Below are 20883 nucleotides of genomic sequence, written 5' to 3'. Positions count from 1 at the left end.
TGGAGGAGGGCGTTTGCCTTGCATGCAGAACGTCGGTGGCTCGAGTCCCGGCATCCTATAGGGTCCCCCATGCCTGCCAGGAGTGACCCCAAACACTAAAACCCACTTAGAAAAAAGAAAAGGAAAGCCGCCGTGGCGCAGGTTCGGCGCCGTTGAAATGAGGGGAAGAGTTTCAGCATCGGCGTTAGGGGCGCGTCGTCGACGACGCTAGCGCCCGTTGGTTCGTCTGTCCGTTCGTTGGTTCGTTCGACGTTCGACGAGCGAGTCGGCCGTCCGCTTCCTCCAGAGCCGCCGCGCGGGGTCCTCGGGTGCGACGGCGCAAGGCGCGAGCGACGAAGGGGCGAAGCCGCGGACGCGACGCGACGCCCCACCGGGCGCCGTCCCTGAGGCTCAGCACAGGCCGTCGAGGGGCCGAGGAGGCCCGAGCCCGGACGACAGGGCAGGCAGGTGAAGGCTTTCGGGCGGCGTCGGACGGGAGCTCCGCGAGTGAGGAGGTCTGAGGCCTGAGGCGAGGCGAGGCGAGGCGAGGCGCGGCGCGAGCGGCGCGGGGCTGACTGACTGACTGGAGCCGGCGTAAACGTTAGGCCGGCCGTTAAGCGACGCGCGCGAGGCGGGGGCGGGGCCTGCGGGTCACGTGGCGCGCTCACGTGCGAGGCCTCGGTGGCGGCGGCGGGAGCTCTGTGGTAACTGGGCCAGCGTGGCGCGGGCGGACGGGGGCCCGCGGTCCTTAACGGGCCGGCGAGGCGACTTGACGCGTCCGTCGTGCGCCTCACGGAGGCGGACGGGCCCCGGCGGGTGGGCGGGGCCCGTGGGTCATGCGGCGCGGTCACGTGAGCAGCGGCGAGCGCTCTGTGGTGACGGTGTACTGTGGCGCGAGGGGCTCAGTCGCGCGGGGCAGTCAGCGAGCAGGGGCCCACGGTCGTTAATAAGCGGGCGCCCTGGTGGGCGTGGCCTGCGGATCACGCGGCGCGCTCACGTGAGCGGCGGCGGCGGCGGCGGCGGCCGGAGCTGTGCGGGGACGGTGCCACAGCGTGGCGCCCGGGGCGCGAGCGGCAGACTGAAGTCCGACTGACGGGAGCCCCCCTCCCGGCGGTGTTAGTTAAGGCGCGGGCCACGCAGCGCGCGCCTCGGCGGGGTGGGCGGGGCCTGCGGGTCACGCGGCGCGCTCACGTGGGGGCGGAGCCTCGCGGGGCCGCGGCCGGGGTGGGGGGCGGCGGCGGCGGCGGCGGGCCGAGGCGGAAGCGAGAGGCGCGGAGGAGCCGCCGGCACAGGCAGCGGCGCTGAGGTGAGGCGCGGCGGGGCGGGGCGGGGCGGGGCGGGGCGGGGCGAGGCGAGGCGAGGGGAGGGGCGGGGCGCGGGCGGGCAGCGTGGGCCGGAGCGGGGCGAGCGCGGCGGCGCGAAGAGGCCGTGCGTGCGGCGGGCGGCTGGGGCTCGGGCTCGGGCCCTTTGTCTGGCGGCGGCGCCGACGGGGCGCGCGCGGAGGGAGCGTGTGAGCGCGCGCGGGGCGGGAGCGGGCGGCGTCTGGCTCGGAGCCATCTTCGGCCGCCCGGCCCGCGGAGACGCGACGGAGACGGCGACCGAGGACGACCGAGAGCGACGCGGACCGAGCGGCCCCGGCCGGTCACCTGTCGCGGCAGCTGCGCCCGCCGCAGGGCGCCCCGAGTCGGGCTGCTCCGGGGCCTCTCTCGGGGCGTCTCTCGGGCCCGGGCGGCGGCGGCGGCGGAGAGGCCCCGCCACGGCGCTTCTCGGCAGGGTCGGTGTCGGGCTTGGAGAGCGCAGGGGAGGGGAGGGGAGGGAAGGCGCCGGGAGAGAGGCCGCTCTGCCCGGCTCGGGGTTCGAGACCGTGGGAGGAGCTGAGCTGGGGGTCTGCGCGCGCCTGGGCTCCGTCACGGCCGGGCTCGGTGACAGGCCCTCGGCGCGCCCCACCCGCCCTCTCGTCTGTCTGTCTGTCTGTCTGTCTGTCTGTCTGTCTGTCTGTCTGTCTGTCTGTCTGTCTGTCTGTGTCCCCGTCTCCCCAAAGTCGGGCGCTGCACCTGGCGCCCGGGCGCGGGACGACCCTCCCAGGCGTGAGCCGAGGTTGCTCCGTTTTCCCGACTTTGTCCCGAGGTTCCTAGAGGGTGTGACGTTTCCTTTAGCGCCTACTTTGGACGTAGCGGGGGAGCTTAGAGACTGGGGGTGCAGCGTGCCTCGCTGGCAGCTGACCCCTGGGCTTTGACACTCCGAGGCACTGATTGCAGATTTAGGGGAAAAAATATGGTGAATGCAGCGACGCTTTTCCGTAGGGGCATTATTGAGTAGAACGCCAGGGTGGCTGCTGCTGCTTAATGACATCTTGTATTTGCTACTGTACATTGTTGTGGTGGTGGTTACTGCTTTGGTGTTCAAGCCACACCCGACTCCGTTCAGAGGTTACGGACTCCTGGCTCTGCACTCAGAGATCACTCCTGCTAGGCATTGGGCACCATGTAGGATGCTGGGTATCACACGGCGGCCAGCTGCATGCGTCTAGCCCCATTACTGTCCATTCCTAAACAATGACTTCTTCCTTTACAAACGACAGTGCATCCTATTCCATTTGTAGTTCTCATTAAGCTATGGGTGGTAGTCTGCTTATTCACAGTCCCCCACTCCCAATCAGAATTCTGAATAGAAAATTAGTTTAGGTCCTTAAAGGATGCATAGGGAAGTTTGTTGTCACACTGACCTAGCCATCAGTGATGCTGAAAAACCTAGGTTATAAGAATGAGTAAGAAAAAGCAGCTTTCCTTCGGGCCAGATTTTAACCCTTTTACTAACTAGTGTGAGGACTGGGTTTTCCTTTTGGACAGAACTTTTTGCTATACTTTCTATTTGTCGGTCACACCAGGCAGTGCTAGGGGAATCACTCCTGGCCAGGTTCTGGGGACCATATTTGGTGCAGGGGATTGTTAGACAAGTGCCTAACCCATACCCTCTCCCCTGTTCTGGGATGGGACTTTTACCATGGATCAATTGGCTCTCCAAATTCAGCAGTATTTCTTGAATGCTTACCATATGTGCAGCCAAGATGGGCACAGTTCTATCTGTCACTGAATTTACCATATCAAGTGCAGTCTCCCTGATTTTCTTCTGTGCATGGAGAAAAGATTGAAAATAGATTCAATGGCATTCCTGTGTGCCTGGTCATGAAATTTATCAAAAATTTGACCACAGTGATTCCAGTTATTGCACTGGTTCTTTCTTAGGATTCAGTGAATTATTTTCCATATTTCCAAAAGCTTAATAGCGTTTGTCCTTTAGACTACAGGGAATATGTACGGAGTTTATTTTTGATTTGGTTAGGATAATGCTAATCATTGTTACCATACAAGTATACTAATTTTTTGGTGATAACATAACCATGATATAAAATTGATCTTGTTTAAGGTTTATTCCTAGATCTGATATTAGGAACTACTTCCTGGTAGTGCTCAGGAAAACATATAGGATGCCAGGGATTAAACCTGGGTCAGCCATGTACAAGACAAGCCCTACCCACTGTACTTTGGGTTAGAGAACCCCATTTAAGTGATGTTAAGTACATTCACACCCACATTTCCAGAGCTTTTCTCCCTAAAGTGAAACTGGGTATCCATTAAACAATTTTTTTATTCTCTATGCTCTTGACCCCATCTTGCTAATCACACTTACACTTCATGTTTTAGGATTTTATTAATTTATTAAGTTCAATTTGTCATGTATAAGTTGAATTTAAAATCTTTGTCCCCCCCTCCCCCCCCCCTTTTTGGGCCACACCCGGCAGCACTCAGGGGTTACTCCTGGCTCTGTACTCAGAAATTGCTCCTGGCAGGCACAGGGGACTGACCATATGGGATGCTGGGATTCGAACCACTCTTGGTCCTGGATTGGCTGCGTGCAAGGCAAATGCCCTACTGCTGTGCTATCTCTCCAGCCCCAAAATACTTGTCCCTTTTTAAAAAAAATTGTTTCTGGGTCACACACAACCCTGCCCAAGGATCACTCCTGGCTCTGTACTTGGGAATCAATCCTGGCAGGCTCAGGGGACCATATGGGATGCAGGGGATTGAACCGGGTCAGCCATGTGCAAGATTTACTTTGGGCTATTATTGGTCCAGCTCTGACATTTTATTATTATCATTATTTTGGTTTTTGGGCCATACCCGGTGACCTCAGGGGTTACTCCTGGCTATGTGCTCAGAAATTGCCCCCTGGCTTGGGGACTCAGGGGGATTGAACCGCGGTTTGTCCTAACCTAGCACAGGCAGACAGACGCCTTACTGCTTGCGCCGTTGCTCTGGCCCCAGCCCTGAAATTTTAAAGTAATGTTCACAACCATGGTAACTTCATGAGTGGGAATTCTCACTGTAAATTATAGATTCCATAAAAAAAAAAAAAGGTTTTATTTATCTCATAGTAGCTTTTTTGGGGGGGGTGCTGGCACACCCGGGTTACTCCTGGCTCCATCCTCAGAAATAGCTCCTGGCAGGCTCGAGGGACCATATGGGATGCCAGAATTTGAACCAATGACCTTCTTCATGAAAGGCAAATGCCTTACCTCCATGCTATCTCTCCGGCCCCTCAAAGTAGCTTTTTTATCCTTTTTTAGAGCATGGTAGTCATAATTGTAGGAGGGCAGTGGTCGGCAACCTTTTTTTTCAACTGAGCCAAATCTCGCCAAAACCACGATGGAAATTTATTTTGAGAGCCACACAGGGCGTGCTGACAGAGGCTAGGAGCAGAGTCCTGACTCCTGGAGCAGCCGCCCGGCACACAGAAGAGCTAAATTAAAAGTGGAAAGAGCCACATGTGGCTCGCCAGCCGCAGGTTGCCGACTACTGTACTAGGGGGCTGGGAAGGTGGCTCATGCCTGGCATGTATCACAGGCCCTCAGATTTGATCCTGAGCACAGTAGTCCTGACTGTTCAGCTGGCAGGCTCTGATTTCTTTTTTGGGAATGGCCCCATCTCCTGCCCCTTCCAGTAGTGCAGGGTATGGCTTCTACTAAAGCAAAAGCAAGCAAATGCCCCCCTCCAACCCCCCCACACTTAAGATAGTACAGAACGTATGTATGGTGTTTTGGGGGCGGGTTGGTGATGGTGTTGGTGATTTGGGCCACACCTAGCAGTGTTTGCTGGGTTACTCTGAAGTGCTTGGGGGACCACACAGTAGTGGGATGTTGGCAGTCAACTGGAATGGGCCACATGCAAGGCAAGCTTCTAAGCCCCTGTACTAGCTATCAATCCATCCCTACATGCTGCTAGTATTTTTTTTCCCTGTACATAAATACCTGTGATGGTTGAATTTATAAATTAGGCATAATGAAAGATTAACAGTAATATTCATTATTATTATATACTAGAATAAAAGTTACTGTGAGTGTGATTTCCCTTTCAAAATATCATAGTCAGTATTTTTTGGTCCATGGTTGACCTAGGACTAGGGTAAGCAAGGACATTGCAGTCATGGTTAAGGGGATGTGTCCTTGCTGTCTCCTGCTGCCATCTTGTTTCCCTTCCATATAGATTGTGACCCTTAGTGCAGCTTCCTGACAGCTGCAAGTGATGCTCAGCCTGAGGCTCAGATAGTATTGGGGTGATACTATCTCACCCTCACCCCGACACTATCTGAGGTATGGGGTGAGGGTGAGAAAAATACATGATTATTTTATTTTATTTTATTTTGGTTTTTGCGTCACACTTGGCAGTGCTCAGGGGTTACTCCTGGCTCTACACTCAGAAGCCGCTCCTGGTAGGCTCAGAGGACCATATGGAATGCTGGAATTTGAACCACTGTCCTTTTGCATGCAAGGTAAACACCCTACCTCCATGCTATCTCTCCGGCCCCTTATTTTATTTTTATTTCATTTTATTTAGCACTAGACACACTCATGTGTTACTTTTCTCCACATGACAGATCACGTTTTTTTCTTTTAAGTATTCCCAACACATAGTTTATGTTTTAGATTCTTTCAATTACTGTCCTTTTGATGTCCACCTCGCCTTCTCTTTGTGCAGATTGGCATTTTCAATTTCACTCTAAGTCCTATGACTGTGATCTGGAACAGTTCTCTGGTATGAAGAGATATTCTGGGCTTCTATATTCTATTACAGTTACCCTTCCTATCCCAGATTTGGATTCAGAATAGACTTTGTTTTTGGGTGCCAAACCTGGTAGTACTAAAGTCTTGGTATGCAAGTGCTCTATTGCTGAGCTAGATCCCTTGCCCACCGTACTCCTTTTGAATAGCTGCTTTGTTTGTTTGTTTTTTTGGGCGACACCTGGCAGTGCTCATTTTTGCACTCAGAAATCTCTCCTGGCAGGCTCAGGGGACGATATAGGATGCCTGGGAATTGAACCCAAGTCCTTCCCTGGCCTGCCTCCTGCAGGGCAACCGCCCTACTTTTGTGTTATGTCTCTGGCTCAATAGCTCCTATTTTGTATCAAAATATAAAATGTATAGGGGCTGGAGAGATAGCATGGAGGTAGGGAGTTTGCCTTGCATGTAGAAGGACGGTGGTTTGAATCCCGGCATCCCATATGGTCCCCCGAGCCTGCCAGGAGTGATTTCTGAGCATAGAGCCAGGAGTAACCCCTGAGTGTTGCCGGGTGTGACCCAAAGACCAATATATATATATATATATATATATATATATATATATATATATATATATATATATATATATATATATATAATGTACTGAGCCTTTCACTAGCAGGTATATTTACACATTTATCCTAAGAGGGTGGAGCAATAGCTCAGTGGTAGGGTGTTAGCCTTGCACGCTGACAACACAGGACGGACCATGGTTCTCTATTTTTGGCATCCCATATGATCCCCTGAACCTGCCAGGAGAGATTTCTGAATGCAGAGCCAGGAGTAACCCCTGAGTGCCACTGGGTGTGACCCAAAACCAAACCAAACCAAAACAATCACCAAATTTATCCTAAAGAAATTATAGAAGGGACAGGCCCAGAGTGATAATACAACAGATAGGGCACTCAGAAATTACTCCTGGTAGGGCTTGGGGGACCATATAGGATGTAGGGATCAAATTCAGAACTTCTTAGAAGGCAAGCACCTTTCCTGCGTGGCTCAAGACCATCAGATTAGTGTTTACTTTGAGGGTGGGGAGGGAGGGGGAAGAAGAGGGAGGGAGAAAAAGGGGAGGGGAGGGAAGGCAAGGGCATGCACTTAAAGGAGATGAATTGGAAGATATTTATACTCACTTTTGGTATTGGGGAGCTGCTCCTGGTTGTTTATTCCTGGCTCTGTGCTCAGAGCTCACTTCTGAAGGTTCTTTGTTTTTGGGAGGTTGTTCCATACTCAGTACAGTGGCTCCGCACTCTTGTGCATTACTCAGCTTGGACCTGCTGTGCAAAGCAAGCATCTTATCTGCTTAACTTTCTATTTCTAGTTCCTCCTGGGGTTTCTTGGGGTTACTGTATTGGGGCCAGGCATCAGACTGGGTTAGTCATATGCAAGAGGAAGCATTCTACCCTCTACTACTATCTCTGAGCCCCCAAAGTATATTATTTTTCTTTTCCTTTTTTTGGTTTTTGGGTCACACTCAGCAGCGCTCAGGGGTTATCCCTGGCTCTGTGCTCAGAAATCGCTCCTGGCAGGCCTGAGGGACCATATGGGATGCCGGGATTCAAACCACCGTGCTGCATGCAAGGCAGATGCCCTACATTCGGGTTACTCCTGGCTCTGTGCTCAGAAATCGCTCCCGGCAGGCCTGGGGGACCATATGGGATGCTGGGATTCAAACCACTGTGCTGCATGCAAGGCAAATGCCCTACCTTCATGCTATCTCTCCAGCCCCAATACTTTTCTTATGTCAGAAATTAGGAATAGAAATTTTTGTACTGTGTGATGTCAAGGATACAAACCCTTGAGAAAAAGAACAGAATTGAAAAATGTTTATGGAAACATCCAGTAGTAATCGAACAATAGGCTGTAGAGTGTAGACAATTATTCTATCTATAGGTGTGCAGAAAGTTATTTGGACATCTTTTTCTGTGCTGCTATCTTAGTAAAAAAGCACAATCGGGGCCGGAGAGATAGCATGGAGGTAAGGCATTTGCCTTTCATGCAGGAGGTCATCGGTTCGAATCCCGGCGCCCCATATGGTCCCCCGTGCCTGCCAGGAGCAATTTCTGAGCCTGGAGCCAGGAATAACCCCTGAGCACTGCCGGGTGTGACCCAAAAACAAAAAAAAAAAAAAAAAAAAAAAAAAAAAAGCACAATCAAAATGTATCTGAAAGAGTTTTAAGAAGGATAGCGTAACTACAATTTAAGCTAATTTTACTTTTTAAAACTCAGAAACTTAGAATAATGAATGTGAAAGGATTTGCAAAGGCTCAGTTAGTGAAATGTTATGTTGTTAGTATATTTGCTGTTCCTTCTTTTCATGGTTTTAATCCTTGGACATCTTTCAATTTGAACTGGCACAGTGGAGCCAGTAGGATATTGAAGTACCACAATCCATTTTCTTCTGTTTTGGGTCCATACCCAGTATGCTCAGGGATTATTCCTGTCTCTGAGTTTAGCGCTTACTCCTGGTGGACTTGGGGAACTACAGTAGAATGTTGAGGATTGAACCCATGTTCAATGAACCTTATGTAAGGCAAGTGCTCTCCTTGTTCTAGTAGCTCTCTAGCCCACTTCAGTCTGTTCATGAAGATTCTTTAGGTCTGGTGTCTCAGCCTTCACTTCTAGGTCTCAGTTGTTCCAATTTCTTACAGTTAGAATTTTAGGTTCTAAGGGTGATTTCAAAAACCATTGCTGGACTTTGTTTTCAGCTACTCTGGGCCAAACTCCAGGGTTGCTCCTGGGGGACCAAAATGGGGGATCATGTGGCACTGGAGCTTGAACCTTGCTCTCCAACACATGCTTAACCTGTGGAGTTTTCTCTCTGACCTTGCCAATTCTCATCACATTTTGCAGTGCTCAGGGGGCATGTTTGGCTGTGTTCAGGAAGCTATATGCACTACCCTGGACCAAACCAGGCTTAGTTGCATACATGATAGTCACCCTGTACTTTCTCTGGTTTTCCTACCATTCCCCTTTTTAAACTCTGGGGGTGTGTGAATGAGGGGAACTCTGTGGGGTGCCTGGGATCAAACAACTGTCTACTGTGTGCAAAACAAACAAGCACCTTACCTGCTTTACTGTCTCTCCAGCCTATAAAATGTTGTTCTTAAGGTTATTTTGTCTGAAAGTTCCCCAGTTCAGGTGTTCTATCTATCTATCTATTTATTTATTTGTTTGTTTGTTTTCATTCTACTAAATGTTCATTTTTACCACTTTTTTTGAGCAGATGATAAAAGGACCATTAGTTTAAACTTCTAAGGTAGAGACTTCTGACTTGTATATGTATTAATTAGAAGTTTCTGGTAAGAGAATAAATAGTCTTGTTAGAAATCCCTTTAGTCCCATGATATTTTTTCCCTATTATCCCATTCCTTTGTCTTTGGCTATTAAGAGTATATAATAATACTTGTTTGGGGAAGCATATAATATTTTTATGATTATAATAAGGTAGCAGTATTAGGTTCTCAGTGATTATCAGGAGAGTTATTGGAACTGTTTTAATATTCCAGAAAGGTTGATCTTTGACGATATGTGAGAAACCTTTACATATAACTAGTTTCTTAAGCTTTAGCTACAAAAAAAGATGGACAAATTCAATTTCAGGGTTAGACTATACAAATATTCATTCTGTATGTAAAAATGTAGTTAGCATTACTGTTTAAAATTGTTAAATGTGGAGTTCTTGTATTAACATTCGTCACATTTAGAAAAGAATAAAAAGTCATACTAGGACTGAATCTTATTTGAAAGAAAGGTTAAAGAGAACTTTAAAGGAGGTTCTATTATCGGGACTGCAAGATGGGTGAATGTGGCCCAAACTCAAGGCAGCATTTTCTAAGCACTTACAGAGTAATCTGAATTTTTTTTCTAATTTTGAACTTGTCATCTTTTCTTGTGAAGTAAGAAAGCCAGTCTTTCATATGTAGAAAATTAACTTTTCTGAATTTCCTGACATTTGAATAGCAAAATTCTACAGCAGTAGTCCTCAAACTTTTTAAACAGGGGGCCAGTTCACGACTCTCAGATCTTTGGAGGGCCAGACTATAGTAAAAACAAAAACTATGAACAAATTCCTATTCACACTGCATATATCTTATTTTGAAAGTGAAGAAACAAAATGGAAACAAATACAATATGTGGCCCATGGGCCGTAGTTTAAGGACCTACTATAGGTCCTTCCTAAGTTAAAATGCTTTTCTTTTTTGAAGTAAATGGAGAAGCGATATGAGTAAGGTGCTTTGAGATAGACACTCAGTGCATTTAGGAAGTACGTTTATTGTAAATAGAGAAGTCTCAAGGTTGACCACGTGATTCAGAAACCTTTTGAGGAGCACCCCCCGCCCCCAGTGCAGGAGATAAGCACTTGACCTTCCTGCAGTGAGTGCTTCAGTCATGATCCTGATTTGATCCTCAATACCATATGTGGTTCTCCTGTGCCCTGTCAGGAATGACCTCTATGCCCAGTGTTAGGAGTAAGTCCTGAGTACCTCTGGGCATGACCCAAACAGAGAAACAAATATCCTGAGTGTCCACTTCAATTTGGAGAGCTGTGGAATATTGCATCATTTTTGCTTTCTTAGCTCACTGGTCCTTACTGGTCAGAGGAATGGCATTTTCTGGGCAGGAGTGGGGGTTGGGAGAGCATACCCAGCGGATACAGGGGACCATATGGCTGTTGGAATGAACCAATGGTTGGCTATGTACAAAGGCAAACCACCATACCCATTGTACTATCTCTTTAACCCAGGAATGACATTTGTGTGTGTGTGTGTGTGTGTGTGTGTGTGTGTGTGTGTGTGTGTGTGTGTGTGTGTGTGGTTTTTGGGTCACACCCGGCAGTGCTCAGGGGTTATTCCTGGCTCCATGCTCAGAAATTGCTCCTGCCAGGCACGGGGGACCATATGGGATGCCGGAATTCAAACCGATGACCTGCATGAAAGGCAAACGCCTTACCTCCATGCTATCTCTCCAGCCCCCTGTTGTTACTGTTTTTATAAATAAGTTCTTGAATCACTGTGAGATACACGGGTATGAAGTTCATGATTGATTTTCATTCATACATTGTACAATACTCTCACCTTGTACATTTCCTGCCACCAGTGTCCGCAGTTTCCGTCTTGCCCTCTTTTTTTATACTCAATTGTGCTCAGAGCTTACTTGTAGCTTAGTGCTCAAGGATCAACCCTGATGGGGTTAGGGGTCATATGGGGGTTTCGGGGATAGAACCTCGGTTGGCCGAGTACAAGGCAAATACCCTACCTTCTTTATTCTCTTTTTGACTTTTTAGGCCTTTTACAGGCCTCCTGTGAAGCCCCCCTCCCTCACAAGTTACATTGAAACAAGATTTGTGCTTGGCTTTGGGTAAATTATATATGTTTATAAAACAGCCAGAATCTTTTTTTTGGGGGGCGGGTTTCTGGGTCACACTCAGCAGCATTCAGGGGCCACTCTACGCTCAGAAATCCTTCCTGGTAGGCTCGGGGGACCATATGGGATGCCAGGATTCGGACCACCATCCTTCTGCATGCAAGGCAAACCCCTATCTCCATGCTATCTTTCCGGCCCCCAGCCAGAATCTTTTGTGAGAGACAAGGAGCACTGTCACATGGAGCATCAAACTGTTATTTTTGGAGATCAATTTCAGCCAATTACTTCAGTCTTTTAATTTTAGTTATTACCAAACCTTTTACTAGGTTGTTAATGGACTAGAAAAATTGATTTGAGTTGAGCTTTCTTTGGTGTTAATGAGCACCAAAGTGGACCCAAGGTGAATTGTCTAAAGGAGGACTGTGCTGGGGAGTCAGGAATCATTCACAAATTAGATCATAAATGAGCTTCTAGAAATTAAAATTTGCTTTCATTTCTTTCTTCTTCATTTATTTTTGTTTGTTTTTTTGGGTCACACCCAGTGGCGCTCAGGGATTACACCTGGCTCAATGCTTAGAAATCGCTCCTGGCAGGCTCTGGGGACCATATAGGATGCCGGGATTCAAACTACAGTCGTCCTGCATGCAAGGCAGATGCCCTACCTCCATGCTATCTCTCTGGCCCCGTTTCTCTTCATTTTTATGTCTACCCGACCTTTAGTACTCTCTCTTAACCACATCATATATTTGAGATGTGAACTATCTCCTAGCTCAGGAGTCCTGATAAATATGGCAACAGAAACTTGTCTGATTTGTTGGAAGAAGATTGCTGATCAACTAGGATACCACTGGTCTGATTCATGGTTACAGTATTCTTCGATAAATATTTTGTTTCTTCACCTCCACAATGATTTCTGTATGGAACTTAAGCATTGCATGGGATCTGTATTCTTCTGCCTCTTTAACTTTTAACTTATGGGAAATATTCTCAATTTAGTTTTAGCTCTGTATAGGGTTCAGAGAGATAGTACAGTGGGTACAGCTCTTGCTTTGCACATGGCTGATCCCCAGCCTCCTGTGTTGTCCCCTGTGCCTGCCAGAGTAATCCTTGAGCATAGCTGGGTGTGGTGGCAAAACCCTACCCCAACCCCCTGTACTCAAGGGTTATTCCTGGCTCTGTTTCCACGGATCACTCCTGGAGGTGATTGGGGGTGGGGTTCATATGGGATGCAGGAGATCGAACCCAGGCCAACTGCATGCAAGGCAAATGCTTTCTTTCCCTGCTGTCCTCTCTCCAGCCCCTAAATGGGACATCTATTTTTTTTAAAACATTTTTTGGCCACACCCAGTGACGCTCAGGGGTTATCTAGTTCTGTGGTTAGAAATTGCTCCTGGCAGGCTCGGGACCGTATGGGATGCTGGGAATCAAACTCGGGTCCGTCCCAGGTTGGCTGTGTGCAGGGCAAATGCCCTACCGCTGTGCTATCCCTCCAGCCCCTTTATGGGACATCTTGAAATACACTTTTAATTTTCTGGCTTTTTCCTAAATTCAATAATTTAAATAGCCAAATATTAAATATAATTTGGTTTTAATATAAAATGGCCATAGATATGTCTATTTGCTTCACAAGATGCTTTTTCTTTGAATATTTGTGTAGTCATAGAAATATAGGTAAGTTCCTTTTCTGAGTAGAGGAGATGAATACTTTCTTGACTCCCCATTTCTGTCCATTTGATTGCTTGCTGCTGAACTTGGAAGCTAGCTTGACATGCAGGGGTCTCTGAACATGTTATACATTATCAGGCCGCTGGCTTCTAATTGTAGTTTGATTGACTGCTATTGTTGTGGGTACCAAGTGGCTGAGTTTGACTGGGCTTTTTTTGGGGTGGGGAGGAAGAGGCACACTTTGCAGTGCTTAGGGGTTACTTCTGGCTCTACACTCAGGAAAGACTTCTAGTTAGGCTCAGAGGAACCATATGGGATGCTGGGGATTGAAATCAAGCCAACTTCGTGCAAGGTAAATGCCCTACCTGCTGTACTATTGCTCCAGTCCTTTTAACTTTTTCTTGTTTGGGCACTGTGGGCTGGGGTGGGGGGATGGTTGGGCCACACCCACCAGCACTCAATGATTACTCTTGGCTCTGCCTCTCAAAATTCTGGCTTCTTAGAATTCACTCCGGCAGGGCCGTCGAGGTGGCGCTAGAGGCAAGGTGTCTGCCTTGCAAGCGCTAGCCAAGGAAGGTCTGCGGTTCGATCCCCCGGCATCCCATATGGTCCCCCCCAAGCCAGGGGCAATTTCTGAGCGCTTAGTCAAGAATAACCCCTGAGCATCAAACGTGTGTGGCCCGAAAAACCAAAAAAAAAAAAAATTCACTCCTGGCAGACTTGGGGGACCATATGGGATACTGATGATTGAACCCAAGTGGATCCTGAGTGGACAGCAAATGCAACACATGCTGTGCTATCACTCTAGCTCCCCTCTAAACCTTTTCTGGCTTGCAAACACTCTGAGACTACCTTTCCATGAAGAAAATAGAATGTGATTGTTTATGCCTTCCTGTTTATTTCTGTCGTTGTTGTGTATAGTCCATTCCAACTATTAGAATCTGTAGCTCATTGGAAAGCCTCCAAGTAATGTGACTTTTTTTGGGGGGGGAAATCACCTGGTGGTGCTCAGGGGGTTACTCCTGGCTCAGTGCTCAGAAATTACTCCTGGTAGGCTCAGGGGACCATATGGGTTGCTGGGAATTGAACTGGGGTCTGTCCGGGGTTGGCTGTGTGCAAGGTAAAGGCCCTACTGCTGTACTCTTGCTCCTGCCCCCTAATGTGACTTGTAAATCAGCTAGATGTACATTTATAGATTGTATCTGATTTAGTTTGGCCAGAATAGCTTTCAGCTTTTTTACTTCTAAAGGATTTTTTCTCTGTGGCTGTGACTTTTTCCTTTTTAAGTAGTAATTATTAGTTACACATGCCTAATAGTTTACAAATGTATTCTCCTAAATGTCATTTTACTTGGTTTTCAAGGTAAACTTTGCACATTATGTTGAGCACAAACTCTTGAATTCCAATTTCTTTGATAGATTCTTGTAAATAATGATTTAAGTGAAACAATGCAAGTTTAAGTGACTATAATACAAGGCTCTGAATAAAATAGTTTCATTTCATTCAATTCTGATTGGAATTTCCCCTTTCATCGCACTGACTGAATGATACTGAAAGGATATTATTTTTTTGTTTTGGGTTCACTTCTGGTGGTGTTCAGGGCTTACTCCTGGCTTTCCACTCTAGGATCACTCTTGTAGGAGTTCAAGGGAACATAAGTGATACTGAGTATTGAACCCAGGTCAGCTTCATGCAAGACAAACACTCTACATGCTTTTCTATTATTCCAGTTCCAATAAATGGTGTTATTTCTGTTTTTTGTTTGTTTTTGGGTCACACCCGGCAGCGCTCAGGGGTTACTCCTGGCTCTATGCTCAGAAATCGCTCCTGGCAGGCTGGGGTGAGGGGTCGGGGGGTCATATGGGATGCCGGGATTCGAACCAAACTCCTTCTGCATGCAACGCAAATGCCCTACCTCCAAGCTATCTCTCCAGCTCCTATTTCTGTTTTTTTTTTTTTTTTTTTGGTTTTTCGGACCACACCCGTTTGATGCTCAGGGGTTATTCCTGGCTATCTCAGAAATTGCCCCTGGCTTGGGGGGACCATATGGGACGCCGGGGGATCGAACCGTGGTCCTTTCCTTGGCTAGCGCTTGCAAGGCAGACACCTTACCTCTAGCGCCACCTGGCCAGCCCCCTATTTCTGTTTTCTTACAAGAGAAAACCAAGGCCAAAGGATTTACCTATAGTTCTAGAACTATATGAAACAGTGTGGCTGTGCTTTAGGAACTCAACTTGCTGTTGACCTAGTTTCATCTTGGCCATCTTATGGCTCAGAGGTCCAACAAATAGCACAATTGGTTGTGGCCCAATCCCCCCATCTTTCCAGCTGATCAAAAAACATTGTGAAGCAGTGAACCTGCTGATTAAAGGTCTTGAGTTTCTTCTTATCCCTGTAGCCTTACCTCTGAGCTTCTCTTGCCAGGCTTACTGGAGGTTTTCCTATGCACTTAGTGTTGACTACCAGTACAGAGATCCCAGTCTTTTTTTTTTTTTGTTTTGTTTTGGTTTTTTTTTTTTTTTTTTTTTTTTTTGGTCGCACCCGGCAGCTCTTAGGGGTTACTCCTGGCTTCACGCTCAGAAATTGCTCCTGGCAGGCTTGAGGGACCATATGGGATGCCGGGATTTGAACCAATGACCTTCTACATGAAAGGCAAGCACCTTACCTCCATGCTATCTCTCCAGCCCCAGAATACCCAGTCTTAGGATAAGCCTATGGAGTGCTTAGCTAATGGCTTTCCTTCCTTCTTTCCTCTTAATTGAGTTGGGGTTATGCTTACATATCCTCCACGTAACCATAGAGAAAGTCATTTATCTCGAGCACAAGGATAAATCCTGTTTTGTTTGAGCCAATTATTCCAGACTTATTTTTGTAGGTAATTGTTGGAGGGTAGGTCAAGACCTTATTTTGGTAATGAATGACATTGTGAGGAAGGCTGTAGCAGATTCTGGAAAACTTCTCAACTGTAAAATGACAATATTGGCAAAGAAAGTTGTTCTTAGCTACTGAGATGGCTCAGAGGGTTGGAGCATGTGAAGGCCAGGTTGAGTCTCTGATTGTGGTCCTCTGTACTGAGCTGGGAGTAATCCCTAAGCAACAGGTTTACCTGCAACCCTTACTGGAAAAAAAAAAGTCCTTTTCTCTAAAAACTAACACATTTGAATGTGATGCCTAAAACTTTTCTAGACATTTCTATACTGGAGTATGAAGCAAAGCAGGAGACACAGGACATAGCTGAGAAAACTTCAGAGTTCAGCATGCTTGCTGACTTTAGGTTTGTTCTATGAAATAAATTTTCATTTTTGTTTTTGGGCCACACCCAGCAGGGCTCAGGGGTTTACTTCTGGCTTTGCACTTAGAAATCTCTCCTGGCAGGCTTGGGGGACCATATGGGATGCCAAGGATCAGACTTGGATCCATTCTGTGTTGGCCATGTGCACATGTTTGCCCTTCTGCTGTGCTGTCACTCTGGTCCCAACTTTTCTTATTTAAGGCAGTTTGAGTTTCAGTTATCTTGGTATTTGGATTCAAAAGAAAGGCACATGCTGACTGATGTAGTAGTTGTCAGATTCATTCATACACGCATATAACATATACAGTACACATACAGACATATATGTAAAGGAGGAGTGCAAGTTATAAAGATGATTATGATTTAGTCAGAGTTGGGTCAAGATGACTTTGCTAAATATATACATAGGGGCTTGGTCAGAAAGATCCCTTTCAGACTTGGCCTTATTACTCACAATGAAGGACTTTGGGCTTTAGTAGAAGAGCAGAAAAGCCACTTAAAGGTTCAGAAAGGGGGTATGGCAGGACAGTGAACTATGGTTAGTTTAAGCTGTTCCTTTTAAAGAATACCTTGGCTAATGTTCCCAAGAGCTGACTGATTTTCTCAGCGGGCCAGGAGTGTGGGTAAGGCCGAGTGTTCAGTAGGTATGTCCAGAAAGCACAAGAGTATTTCTTGGAATCTGATAAAGTAAACTATAGATTCTTTCATTCTTTCCTTTCTTGTTGTATATGTGTATACAAATAGAAATTTTGTGTTATTTTTTACAGCCATGATATATATGACTATTCTATCTTTTTAGAGTTTGATCATCAAACTTAAAAATTGTACTCATGAAATCTAGGTTAAGGTAATAAAAACAAAATGTAAGCAAAACTTTCCGGATGTATTAGTGTGTCTGAAACATGGAGCTTTAGTATCTTCAAAGATTTTTCTGCAGGTTTGATATAATCTGCTCTGATTCTTATACATATGGATATATTAGCAGAGCTGGATTACATCCCAGTAGAACCAGGTGGGGAGCCTGCTCGCACACCTCAGAGTGGAGCTGCAATGAAAGCTGCAGTGTTCCTGTGATATTAGGATGTGCTGTGTCCCTTCTGTGTTTATTAATTAGTGGAGTTGTAATGAGTCTTGCCCCCCAGGCATTTAGGGATGCTGATCAGTGGGCATCTGGGCAGGAATTTAGTGAGGTTGGGAGCCTTCTGTGTATAGGTGGGTAAGGATCCATGTTTCAGGTGGCAGCAGGTGAGCCTCCTGCCAAGTTGGCATAAAGGGAACAGAACTCTTCTGGGCTGCCATCTGCTTGGATCTGATAGGAAACCAGCAGCACTTCTGAGGAAATTTGTTGAAATACTTAGGAATTAGTAGCTCTAAGACCATGCTGATTGAGTATTAGGAAGTAGTGAGAAAAAGATGACATGGAATGAGTTTTCATTATTGTTGATTTTAGGAGACTTGCTTGGATTCATTTGTCCTTGTTCCCAATCCCACCAAAGCAGCATTTCTGTTTTACTTACCACACTGACCATTCTCATTAGCCCAATTCTCTGCTGAATGTCCACAGAAAGGAAACTCATTATTTACATGTTAGTCACCTGGACCAATGCTTGGTGCCTAGTGTTTGCCACCAAGGAGCTTCAGGCTTTTAGCTCTTTTTACTGTGTCATGCTTTCTATTAATTAAAACTGGTAAAGGGGCTGAAGGAACAGTACAATAGGTAGGGCACATGCCTTGCAAGCAGTTGACCTAGGTCTGATTCCCTGTACCACATATGGTCCTCCAGGGTGATCACTGAGCAAGAACCAGGAGTAAGTTTTTTTTTTTTTGATTTTTGGTTTTTGGTCCACACCCGGCGGTGCTCAGGGGTTACTCCTGCTATCTGCTCAGAAATAGCTCCTGGCAGGCACAGGGGACCATATGGGACGCGGGGATTCGAACCAACCACCTTTAGGTCCTGGATCAGCTGCTTGCAAGGCAAACACCGCTGTGCTATCTCTTTGGCCCCAGGAGTAAGTTCTGAGCACCACTGTGTGTGGCCTGAAAAAATATAAAGTAAACAAAAACCTAAAATACTCACTACGAAGAGAGCTGCTATATTACTGATTTATGAAATTCCAGTTTAGGATCAGGAAGATAGTGCAGGGTTAAGGTTCCTGTTTTGCATGCCTAAGATCTGTTTGTGCCTGACACCACCCTGAATACTGCTAAGAGTGATTTTGAGCACAGAGCCAGGAGTTTCTGGCTATCATTTGGTGTTCCTTCAGGTACAACTCCTAGGTATGACTGGATGTGTACTCAAAACCAATCCCCTCTCCTAAACTAAAAATAGTCAGGGCTGAAAGAGAATACAGCAGGTAAGTTATTTGCCTTGCACATAGGTGATCCAAGTTTGATTTCCCAGCATCTCATATGGTCCCCTGAGCTTGCTAGGATTGATTCCTGAGTTCAGAACTGGGAGTAATCTCTGAGCACTGCTGGGTATGCCTCCCCTCCAAAAAATGCCCAAAATAAACAAAAATAGTAGTGAATATTGGGGCCCAACAGATGGTACAATGGGTAGGACACTTGCCATGCACTTGACTTGGGGCCGGTGAGGTGGTGCTAGAGGTAAGGTGTCTGCCTTGCAAGCACTAGCCAAGGAAAGATCGCGACTGCGGTTCGATCCCCGATCCCCCGGTGTCCCATATGGTCCCCCCAAGCCAGGGGCGATTTCTTTTTTTTTTTTTTTTTTTTTGGTTTTTGGGCCACACCCTGTGACGCTCAGGGGTTACTCCTCGCTATGCGCTCAGAAGTTGCTCCTGGCTTCTTGGGGGACCATATGGGACGCCGGGGGATCGAACCGCGGTCCGTCCTAGGCTAGCGCAGGCAAGGCAGGCACCTTACCTCCAGCGCCACCGCCCGGCCCTGCCAGGGGCGATTTCTGAGCGCTTACCCAGGAGTAACCCCTCAGCATCAAACGGGTGTGGCCCGAAAAACAAAACAAAACAAAAAACAACAAAAAACATGCACTTGACTGACTGGATTAATTTCTGGCACTCCCTGTGGTCCACTGAGTGCAGAGCCAGGAGTAAACTTCTAAACACAGTATTTTATACATATTTTTCCTGTGTATCAAATATGTTGTATTTTTGGCCTCCCAAACGGTACTTAGAAGCCCAGATAGCCTGTGATTGATTGAACTGAAGGGTAAGAGAGACTGCCAGGGGGCCGGAGAGATAGCATGGAGGTAAGGCGTTTGCCTTTCATGCAGGAGGTCATCGGTTCAAATCCCGGCACCCCATATGGTCCCCCGTGCCTGCCAGGAGCAATTTCTGAGCCTGGAGCCAGAAATAACCCCTGAGCACTGGCGGGTGTGACCCAAAAACCACAAAAAAAAAAAAAAGAGAGACTGCCAGGCCACACTATGGTGCTAGGGGTTCTAGGACCCTACTCAGTAATACTTGGCCTGGCTATGGGGGCCTGAGGACTCTTCACTGGATCCTGTGATATGGTATTGGTTGGAGCTAGTGGAGCACCACAGTAGTACTTGGGTGACCATGCAGTTCTAGAAATGGAATTTGGGGCCGTGCACAACAGGCATGTACACTGTTGAGCCAGCCACTGGCCCCAAGTAAAATTATCTATATACCTACCCACCTACCCACCCACCCACCTACCTACCTACCTACCTACCTACCTACCTACCTACCTACCTACCTACCTACGTACATACATTTTTGGACCACACCCAGCAGTGCTCAGGCATTACTCCTGATCTGTCTGGTTTCAAGTATAATTATTTTTAAATGGACAGATAACTCAGATCTTTATAAATTTTCATATAACTCTGCTAATTTAACTTTGCAAATTTGAATCTTCCAGTGACACATTCACTTAGAATGTAGTGTGGGTTGTTCTAGTCTTTTTTTTTTTGTCAGGGGTCTTTGTTCTTTGACACAAGTAACTATTACACACACACACACACACACACACACATTTGTTCTTTGACACAAGTAACTATTACACACATACACATACATACATACATACACACACACATATACACGTACACGTTTTTGGGCTATACCCAAATGTGTTCAGATCTTATTCCAGACTCTGCTCTTGGGATTACTCCTGGTAAACTCAGGGAACCATATGGGACCAGGTGGACTGCTAGGGATTGAACCCAGATCAATTGGCATGAAGGTCTCACCCTATCTTTCTGGCCTCTGTTCTTTTAGAGACTTGGTTACACACACACTGATTTTCTGTATGATTTTGAGGATGCTTTATGAATCTAATTATATGGGACTAAATAAACTAGATGAATTGTGAACCTGTACAATAATCTAAGGAGATTTAAAGATCTCCCTTGAATAATAAGGTGAAGGAGTACCTTAATACCTTAATACCTCTTAGTGACACTTAAGAATTTGGGGATTTAGGGACCAGAGAGATAGTACAGAGGTAGGCCTTGCATGCGGCC

The 20883-nt window shown here is 46.9% G+C and overlaps 1 protein-coding gene across 2 annotated transcripts in view; it reads left to right on the top strand.

Moving 5' to 3' along the window:
- Positions 1-1209: 1209 nt before the first annotated feature.
- Positions 1210-20883, top strand: part of TULP4 (TUB like protein 4) — a 186105-nt gene continuing 166431 nt past the window's right edge. For both annotated transcript variants that reach the window (XM_049765315.1, XM_049765314.1), the window contains exon 1: positions 1210-1285. The gene's annotated coding sequence lies outside the window, so the exon portion shown is untranslated. The remainder of the gene's footprint in view (positions 1286-20883) is intronic.

The sequence above is a fragment of the Suncus etruscus genome, chromosome 18, assembly GCF_024139225.1.
Source record: "Suncus etruscus isolate mSunEtr1 chromosome 18, mSunEtr1.pri.cur, whole genome shotgun sequence".
NCBI lineage: Eukaryota > Metazoa > Chordata > Mammalia > Eulipotyphla > Soricidae > Suncus > Suncus etruscus.
The sequence above is the reverse complement of the archived record's forward strand: the minus strand, read 5'-3'. Positions and strand labels throughout refer to the sequence as shown.